Below are 9,744 nucleotides of genomic sequence, written 5' to 3'. Positions count from 1 at the left end.
ATCTCTAGTAGGGAACTTCAAAGAGGCAAGGAATATCATGGTTTGCTTCCTCTCTATTCAATGCAATTTTTGATGTATCTATAAGGAACATAAATTAGGACACTTCCCCTGAATTATCTGAGTCCTTTGTAAGATATGTCTGAAATCAACAATATTGTTCTATAGGCAAGAGGCCAGATAAGATGAATAGCTTCCACATAAATGATAGATGAGTTCATGCTCTCATGGAAGTTATTCCTTCAGTGAAGAGGTAGAAATTAATTCACAGAATATGGTATCTTATAACCATGTGCATTATGACCATGGTCTTTGATAAACAATGGCTTTTGCCTGTAAAATTAAAAGCATTCTTTTATTTTCTGTTGTTTTAGTTTATGTTAGCTCTAGATTTTGTAGACATGCCTAAATATGGTTTTAGAGACCATGAGAATGTTGTGCTCTTAGAATATTAGCAAAGTTGACATGCCCAAATATTGGGAAAATACATTTTTAAAAATGGAAGCTATGTAGATAGCTTCTCCCTTTCTCCTGGCCTAAATAGGGCTTTGTAGGTTTGCCACCTTTATTCCGCTCATCCAAGTATAAAGAGAAGATACAGGCTTCAGGAAGAAAAAAAAAAAACTCCATGAGGACAAAAGGTGACAGGAATTTACTATATTAATCAGATCATTTGTTACTGCCCATATGGCATCATCTGTACCTATTGAGTGGCAAGAGTGTGACATTTCTGTTACATTTTTCCATCAAAATTGTGGGTAGAGAGGTTATACCACTTTGTGGTATAGAAAAATGTTTGTTTCAAGTTTAAGGGAAATGCAGATTTTGTTCAATAAAGCAAATACTTGTTAAATAGTAAGAACTTTGTAATATTTGAGTAGGCTGACTCAGCAGTTGGTGAATATCCTTCACCAGTATGTTCCAAGGTGGATTGAAGGACCACCTGGAAGGAGGGAATAGGTAAACATTATTTAAAGATCCAGAAATTTTAACCGACTTTTTCAAGAATGCAGTGGATCTCTTTTCCTGGGAAAGCTTGGAAAAGAAAAGAAAAGGAAACCAACTATAGCCCTACCAGGGCACGTGCTTTCAGGGCCATGGCTAACACTCATTGTCTCCCTTCTCTCCTAGACATCTTAAATGCCCTCACTAGCAAGTATGCTGGTGGTGACTCATGCATACTTCATTCCTGAGGGGTCTAAGGATGGGACTCCATGTCCATTTTCAGGTATATTTGTTGAACTTGCTCGTTTTTATCCTCTCAAGTGAGCAAGAGAATACCAAAAAGCACAGAGCAGTTGCTTGGGTGCTAAATGTATTCCTCCCTGCTCTCACTGGGTAAAAGCAGTTCTAGCTCCATCTCACAATCAGAACCAATATCCCCATTAAAATGATAACTTTTCTTCTTGCCTGCTAGAGCCTTGGTAAATGAGCTCAAGTGCCCAGGTGACAGCAGTAGCTTTTAATGCAATGAGATTCTTGCTGGTTTCATTGGCAAAAGTGATTTATCATTGGAGTCAGGATTTCCAACTATGCAGAGTTCAGAGCTATAGGGTCATATAGGGTTATATAGGTCCATTGGGTCAATAGGAGTATTGGTTAGTAGGATCAGTTCTGCTTCTCCATTCCTTGGTTTCCAGACACATCTATTTTTCCAACTGGGCACACAGCACCAGGTAAAGTTCTCTAATCCAAAGTATACACTGCATTTTAGAAGATGGCACTGTATTTTCATAAAGTCTTTCCTCTGAAGCAGTGTTTCACTTGTACTTTCAGAAGGTTGTTATATTCTGACAGGCAGGCAGCTTCTGGGTTATATGTTGTAGAATGTGACCAAAGAATCGCATGTACTTGCATACCCCCTTTGTTGTAAAGTAGGTCCCTTGGTTTGATGTGAGATTCTGAGGGATCCTGTGTCAGAGGAGCAACCACTCTATAATCTCTTAAATGGAGATGATATATATCATATATGATATATATATTTCTGGGTATGGGTTGACTTTCTTGACAGCATCTCCATCTAAGATATCTATATAGCTATATATATATATATATATATATATATATATATATATATTCTGACAAAATTCTGACAAGAATTTTATATATATATATAAAATTCTTGTCAGAATTAATTATTTACTCTTCAAGAGTGGAAGAAACCCAATGACATCAACTTGCCGTAGTGTGGCCTGTTGGTTGCCTCAAGGAATGATGCCATATCACACCTCTGTTATTCTCTGTTCCTGGTAGGCTAGATATGTGGGCGGTAGTATCTAGATCAGCTTGGCAAAAAGGAGCCTGTGTCGCCAGTCTTATCTATAGCTCTACTCTTGCCACAATAGCCAGTTCATTCATGTGGTCACCATGTCAGCACTTAAGTGGCTGATGACAAGGAATGTGTTGTATACTCAGTTATTGGTGTCTCTTCCAGACGAGAAGCTAATTGATGGGGGCAGTTGCCTAAGGTACAGGATGTCGGGCAGGGACCCCTAAAGATGGTGTGAACTCATTACTAGGATAGCTCTAGAAACATGAAAATGTTTGGGTCTGGCTCAGTGAAGTTGAAATGCCAGAATTGCCATATTAGATAGTAGAGGAAGGGATTAAAACATTCTAGGAAATGGGCTTACTGGGGTGGAATACATAGTAGTGCTGGAAATTCAGTGGTGCTTTCCTTTGTATGCCAAAGCAGATGGTAGCGGGGGCTCACTGAGAACGGTTAGAGTAAGGGGTAGGACCACAAAACCGTAGAGACCTTGGGGCACCTGGGTGACTCAGTCAGTTAAGCTTCTGCTTTCAGCTAAGTCATGATCTTAGTGTCCTGAGATCAAGTCCCGCATCTAGCTCCCTGCTGAGCAGAGGCTGCTTCTTGTCTCTGCCCTTCTTCTATGATCTCTCTTATTCTCACTTTCTCTCAAATATATAAATAAATATCTTAAAAACAAAGGAAAACAGACAAACAAAAAAGTAGTAGAGTCCAAATGGAGGTACTCAATTATCAGGAGGCAGGAGACACAATTATTGGAATAAGCAACAAGATTCAGGTGCTATTAAGGGTACCTCATTCATAAAAAGTATGGTAACAGTGTATGGCATACAATGTGAATACTCCACAGGTGAGAGATGAGGAAAATTACTTCTTTTTTACAGAGGTGAAGAACATAGCTGTCTCCTTGGAAGGAATTAATAGGCATTCCAAACTTTTTTTTTTTTTTTAAAGATTTCATTTATTTATTTGACAGACAGAGATCACAAGTAGGCAGAGAGGCAGGCAGTGGGCGGAGAGAAGCAGGCTCCCTGCTGAGCGGAAAGCCCAATGCAGGGCTCAATCCCAGGACCTGAGACAGTGAGTTCACTGAGCCAAAGGCAGAGGCTTAACCCACTGAGTCACCTAGGCACTCCTAATTCCAATCCTTTTGATATTTATTTATTTAAAGATTTTGTTTATTTGACAGAGTTTGAGAGAGATCACAAGTAGGCAGAGGGGCAGGGGTTGGGGGGGGTGGGAAGAAGACTCCCTGCTGAGCAGAGAGCCCAATGCATCGTTCCATCCCAGGACCTTGAGATCATGACCTGAGCTGAAGGCAGAGGCTTACCCCACTGAGCCACCTAGGCACCCCACAACACTTTTGACATTTAAAGAAAATCTCTCCAAAACTCAGAAAAACTCAAAATTTGGCTTTTATGACTTAGAGACTCTTCCACGTTCTGAACCTCATTTTTCTTGAAATGTAAATATGTAGTAAGAGAACTCTCCAGGGCTCCTGACATTTTTGGAGGTTATCCAGAACCCTACTGTGAGTATTCATTCGATATAGGAGATGTTTTGGTCAATTGGTATAAGAGAAATTTTCTTACACTTTGGGTCAGATCCATTACCTAGAAAAATGGCCTCAGAGCTAATGCTCATGGTATTTAGAGTTTCAGAAGCTTGTACTCTCACAGGAACACTGAAAGAAGGCAAGTCTTGTTTCCGCTGTTGTATGCAGCTGTGTCAGACGTATGCATTTTCCTAACCAGTGCCATAATCAAGTGAGAGGACAGGTCCATCACCACAATTTTCTCTTGCCATTCCCTTCATCCTTTGGTTCACAGGAAATGGGGAATTTGAGATCCAGGAAATTTGATCATTTGAATAGTTCCAGGATGAGTAATGAAGTATGTTTGAACTGATTTGGAGAGATGTATACTCATGTAGTTGTTAAATTCCAGGTCAGAGAGATACTCTAAAATCATCGTTTACAGAAAATTACTCTGCACCAAGAAGGGTCAATTAGCTTATCTAAGATTAAACCATGAATGAAGGGTAATATCTCCTAACTTCTTGTTCAATTAGGGATGAAGGTAAGAAAGTAGAATTCCTAATAGGTCAACAAAATGAATTTTGAAAACTTGTTTCACTTCAGCCTTTATTGCTTAAAATTCTCTATTTTTTTCCTTAAATTAGAAGGTAGAATGAGCTAAAATTAATTTTAAGGTTTTTTTCTAGCCACCTTTCTCAAAATAGTGATCTTAGAATTATTTTGTAGGTAATAGGTATAAAAACAATAGAAGACTGAATCAAACATGCAGAAGGCTACATAGTCAGATAGGTGGTTTTATTTTATATTATGTTTCAAAATCTCTAGTAGGAACTGGTTTGCTGGAGCTTTATAGCTTTCTCTGAAAACTGAAATGTGGAAAATACTAAACATAGTGTTATTTAATAGAAATTTTATTCAAAAACTAAAATGAAGTGAAAAACAAGTTGTTAACAAAATGGAAGCCTATGTGGGTTAGATTTTTTCTGAAGGCTAAATGTCAACTCAACATTGAGTAACAGAAAATAGTTCATGTGGCATCCATTGTATCTAATCACGCTCTGTGAACACAGACAAATGTGGTTGGGGCTGCAATTGCTTTGCGTGCGTTCAACCCAAAGTGCTTCCTACACTTAAGTCATAGCTTATATTTTATGCCCATGGCCATCTGTGGTCAGGACATCTTAACCTACATAGAATAATATGGTTTGCAATGCTTTCTTGATCCCAATATTTAAAATTTCATGTTAATTTCTATTGGTGTCTATCAGCACATTTCCACCCCTACCCCCAACAAACATTTATGAGCTTTGAAGGCCAGCTTCAAGTGGTTTTCAAAAAACAAAATTTCCTTTTTCAATCTCCTATCATTTTTTTCTTCCTTTAAAAAATTTTATTGAGTCATGTGATGCTTTTAAATGGGATGACCATAAATATACACAACAGCCAAATTAATGAAACTTTTGATTGACTTTTCCAAACTTTCCACAGACTTTCCATTTATTACTCTGATCACAAAGTACTCTTGGGAGTGGTATTGCCTGAGAATTCCCACACGAATAATGAGATAAATTTTCCCACGGACTTCATCACTCCTTCTTAAGTTCATATTCATACATCGACTACAACTGTGGTGCATGCTGAGCTGCACTAAAATTCTGCTACATTGGGTTCTTGGAAAGACAAATAAAGCAAATATAACCTATGTGTCAATGTATTTTAAAACACTACTCTTCTCTCTTCATCCCTAATTTAGAATCCAGACTTAAAAGTAGTTAAATATGACAACTTGACATATTGACAGGCAAAATAACTTCCCAAATAACTAGATGTGTTTTGTCCAATTATCCCACTTGGAGATCTAGTTTTATAGTTCCATATTTTTACACTTATTAAGTGTGTTTTATATACCATATAGCCTTTAAGGTATCCTATAATTTCATCCTAGTAACAGATAAATGCAATTCTCATTTGGAAAACTGAGGCTTAGAGGTTAAGTGCCTTGACTAAGACTATGACTGTTGTGATCCTCAGTCGGAGGCAGAGCTGCTGTTTGAAGCCATACGTTCTTCTTCTGCATTTCTACTCTTACCTGCTGTCTTCCAAGTGATGCTGCAATCAGGCCAGAGGCCAGTGAGTCCAAGCCATTCACTCACTCCAGCTGCACTTTGCAGGACCACTGGGAGGCTATTTTCAGTTATTCCTTTCATTAATATCCACTATTCTATCATGGTTAGCCTTTTGGTCCTATCTGGTTTATGTTTTTAACTACTTCTAGTTCAAAAATTCATAAATCAACAGCTTCAAAATGCATAAGGTGTTACTTATTTTAAATAGATAACCATAGCTTTCCAACCAAAAACCAAAACAAAGTTACCATATACTTCTTGATTATAAAGAATTTAAATACTAGAAGTTGGATGTTTTTACTGATTTGGGGTTCTTCTTCAGGTGATTGTATAAAACATGAGGATATAATCATTTATCATGATCTTGTAATTCTTTGGACCTCTCTCAGAATATCTGCCTTAGAGGAGAATGCTAACAATCAAATTAAACTCTCTTAACTCCAGGGTTAAAATGAAGAAAGCATACACAGGCTCCAATACACATTGTCTTTTCTAGCTCTGAATACTTTCCTCCATAGTATAGCTTTGTGATAAAGCAAAATGTAGGATCTCTGAAATGTGTCCGTAATGACAGACAAACTGGTATATTTCTTCCTGTAACTACTTATTCTTTCCTTCATTCATCCTTAAGCTCATTCTAGGTCCCTTCTCTCTATATATATCCAAAGGCAGAATTGCTTATGATTAAGGTGGAAGGGGCAAAGTTCTTCTGAGGATACATATAATTATACTTTTCAAGACTCTTAGAGTTAGTAAGATATATAAAGTATATATAGAACATAATGAAGACAGTTCTTTACTTAGTGATTGCTTGTGTATCCTAGATCAATAATTATCAGACAACTCTTTGGTTTTTAAGATGCAGATATTTTGATATTTATGGAATAGATATTCTGTCTACTGATATACTTGACTCAAAGAAGGTCCTGTGTGCAGTGACAGAACTTCCTTTCCAGGAATAGCAATTCATATTTTTTGAGATATAATATCATATATTTCCTTAAGATTTATGCAAGGTGAAACTTTTCCATTTCATATTGTTATATGTTCCAACAGTGAGGCGGTTTATTTTAATTCCATTGCATAGTTGTCTCCAAGCACCACTTATATTTGTTTTAAGAGAGGGCCGCAAAAAGCCACGCCTGGACAATGATCTCCTGAATTGCACCAGCACAATTTAATACAATACCATTACATTGAAAACATTTACATGTATAGCTGCAAATCTACTTATTTTAAGCACAGTTTATATAATATTTTGACAGACAAAAATATATGTTTAGAACCATTATTTGTATCTGTCTGTTCAGTAGCAAATTTACAATAAATTATACAGTATGCAGGAATAAATTTTCTCAGAGACTAAAAAAAAAGTCACACTTTATGTTTAAAATACAATGCAAATTCATTATTTCCAAATAAAACAGCTAATAGCCATTTAGCGTAGATTCACTTATTTCAAGCTTACATTCATTTGACATTCACATAAAATTCATTACTTTTAACAGTAGCAACAAAGTAGAATTTTGACATTGAGAGTTTGAAAGCTTGTTGACTTATCAGTCCAGCTATAAGCTTGATGTCTTGGAAAACGTGTATGGAGAAGAACACATTAAAATTACCCAAAAAAGCCATGGTACAATTATTGTAGAAGTATGAAAATAAAATATATGTTTTATCCTAATGCTTTATCCACAGGTATTGCCGCCAGAGGTTAATATTGCCAGTGTCTAAAATGTTTCTGTCGTTTTATTTTCATTGAGAATGGGTTTTTGAAAATTAGACTCACTGAGTGAAGCTGGAAGAATACAAAGCCACCAGCATTACCCGTGATGTCAAAACAGCAGAGATGAGCATAAGGCATTGTCTTCTGAGAGTCACAACTTTGTTCCTTCCTTGGAAATGGGAAAATGTGCATGTGAATGTGCCTAACAACTCTGTGATCATTGTTTCATTCCTTCTGATCAACATTTTTTGTCCTTTTAAAAAAAATCACCTTACTAATATTTAGCATATTTATTAGTGGATTTTATACTAAACTAGTTTTTTTGTAAATTTAGTTTGAGAGTAGTTATGAAATAACACATGAAATAAAAATAGGACATTATTTATTGATTTATATTATTTGTGACAGTATATTATTTAAGCGATTTAGTTTTTAATATTTTGGACAAGGTAAACCCTTTTCCCCACTTTATCTTTCTATTGTTACAAAATGAATGGAATGGAAGAAATTTTCACTGTTAATATTTATTCTATTTCCCCAGATTTAAATATGGTTATTGCACATATCTGAACATATTTGGACAACTGTTGCCCAGTAAAGTTGCAAACTGTAACATCTTCAGATAGACTAAATCCCTGTTGTATTTTCTTATGGGCAATGTTTTCCATGGAAGTTGCCACCTTAATAGGTTAAAACAAAAACTCAGGGTGATGGAGTGCATCAAAACAATTATTCAGGCAGTGTGTTGGAGAGCATGGCACATGTGAAGGATCAGAGGTACCAGGAACAGCAGTCCCCAGCAAGTCATCACTTCTGTGCCAAATGTTTCCATCATTGAACTTGGTCCTTTGTGAGCTTCCTGCCCTGGGTTCTTCTCTCCATCCATGTCGTAGAATCTTGGGATTCCCACCCTTACCATTTCCAAAAATGTGCTCCTTCCAAGTACTCCATTGGGCACTAGGCATAAAGAAAATTCTGAGCAAACAGAAAAGTGAAAGGAATTTTCTTTTCACTTAAACATAGATGATGTTCTATAAAGATTCTGAATGCAACATCATATTCTCCATCAAGCTTTTATAAAGCTTGAATTATAATTATAAATTATAATTTTTTAATAGGAATTCTAGCTTCCTGGACACAACTTTTATACTAATGCTGAACAGGGAATTAACTTTATTTTGTCTGTGAATTGCAAAACAAATGTTTTTGGACAATGTGCTTTAGTTTAAATAAGTCATGTTGCCTTTCCTTATTGGATCAAATGCTAAGATCATATTTTAGCTCATCAATTCACTCTGTTTTTATAGACACAGCTCTGGTTATTTCTATAATGTGGCCTCTGAGAAAGAATTTAAAATTCTAAAATGGATACAAACCATTGCATATATATATATATATATATATATATATATATATATTTATACACATATATATTTTTTAACTCCAGAAAAGGAGAAAAGTAATATTTAATGACCAACCTCATGAAAGTTATGTGGACACCAAATGTTAAAATTGATGGCTTTTCCCCCTTAGGACTTATTTTTACTTTCTGCTTTCTTCTGCATTTTAAAATTCACTATCTACTCTCCGTAGTGGTGATTTGTCTAGTACCTAAGACCGGCTTTTGCAAGATTTCCCGCAGAGTCACTCTCTTGACACTAAACCATCCTCATGAATGAATGTCCAAAATTAAGTGAGTTTTGTTTTTTTAGTGTTATCAGGAGGTGCTGTTTATCTCTCATTAACTTTAACTGGTGCTATGCTGCTACCTCACTTTCTATATGGCTCAATTTTACTTCCAGTACCAGGTTAGGATAGGAAGCCAAGACATTACTTCTTTTGTCATGAAGCAAAACTACAAAAGCTTCAGATGAAGGTAAAAACCCACTCTTCCTCCTGTCACTTTCTGCTTAATGGCCTTCTTGATTTACTCCTTTCAGGTTGCGAATTATCATGACTTCCATCCTCCAGGTACGTGTCTCAATGCATATGGTAGCTGTTAGACACACTCCAAGGAGATAGTGCTCTTCTACAAAGATGGAGTCTACTTTTCTATTACATTGTACCTCAAGAAATGACACAACACAAT

The sequence above is a fragment of the Neovison vison genome, chromosome 8 (genome assembly GCF_020171115.1).
Source record: "Neovison vison isolate M4711 chromosome 8, ASM_NN_V1, whole genome shotgun sequence".
Classification (NCBI taxonomy): domain Eukaryota; kingdom Metazoa; phylum Chordata; class Mammalia; order Carnivora; family Mustelidae; genus Neogale; species Neogale vison.
This window is presented reverse-complemented; position numbering follows the sequence as displayed.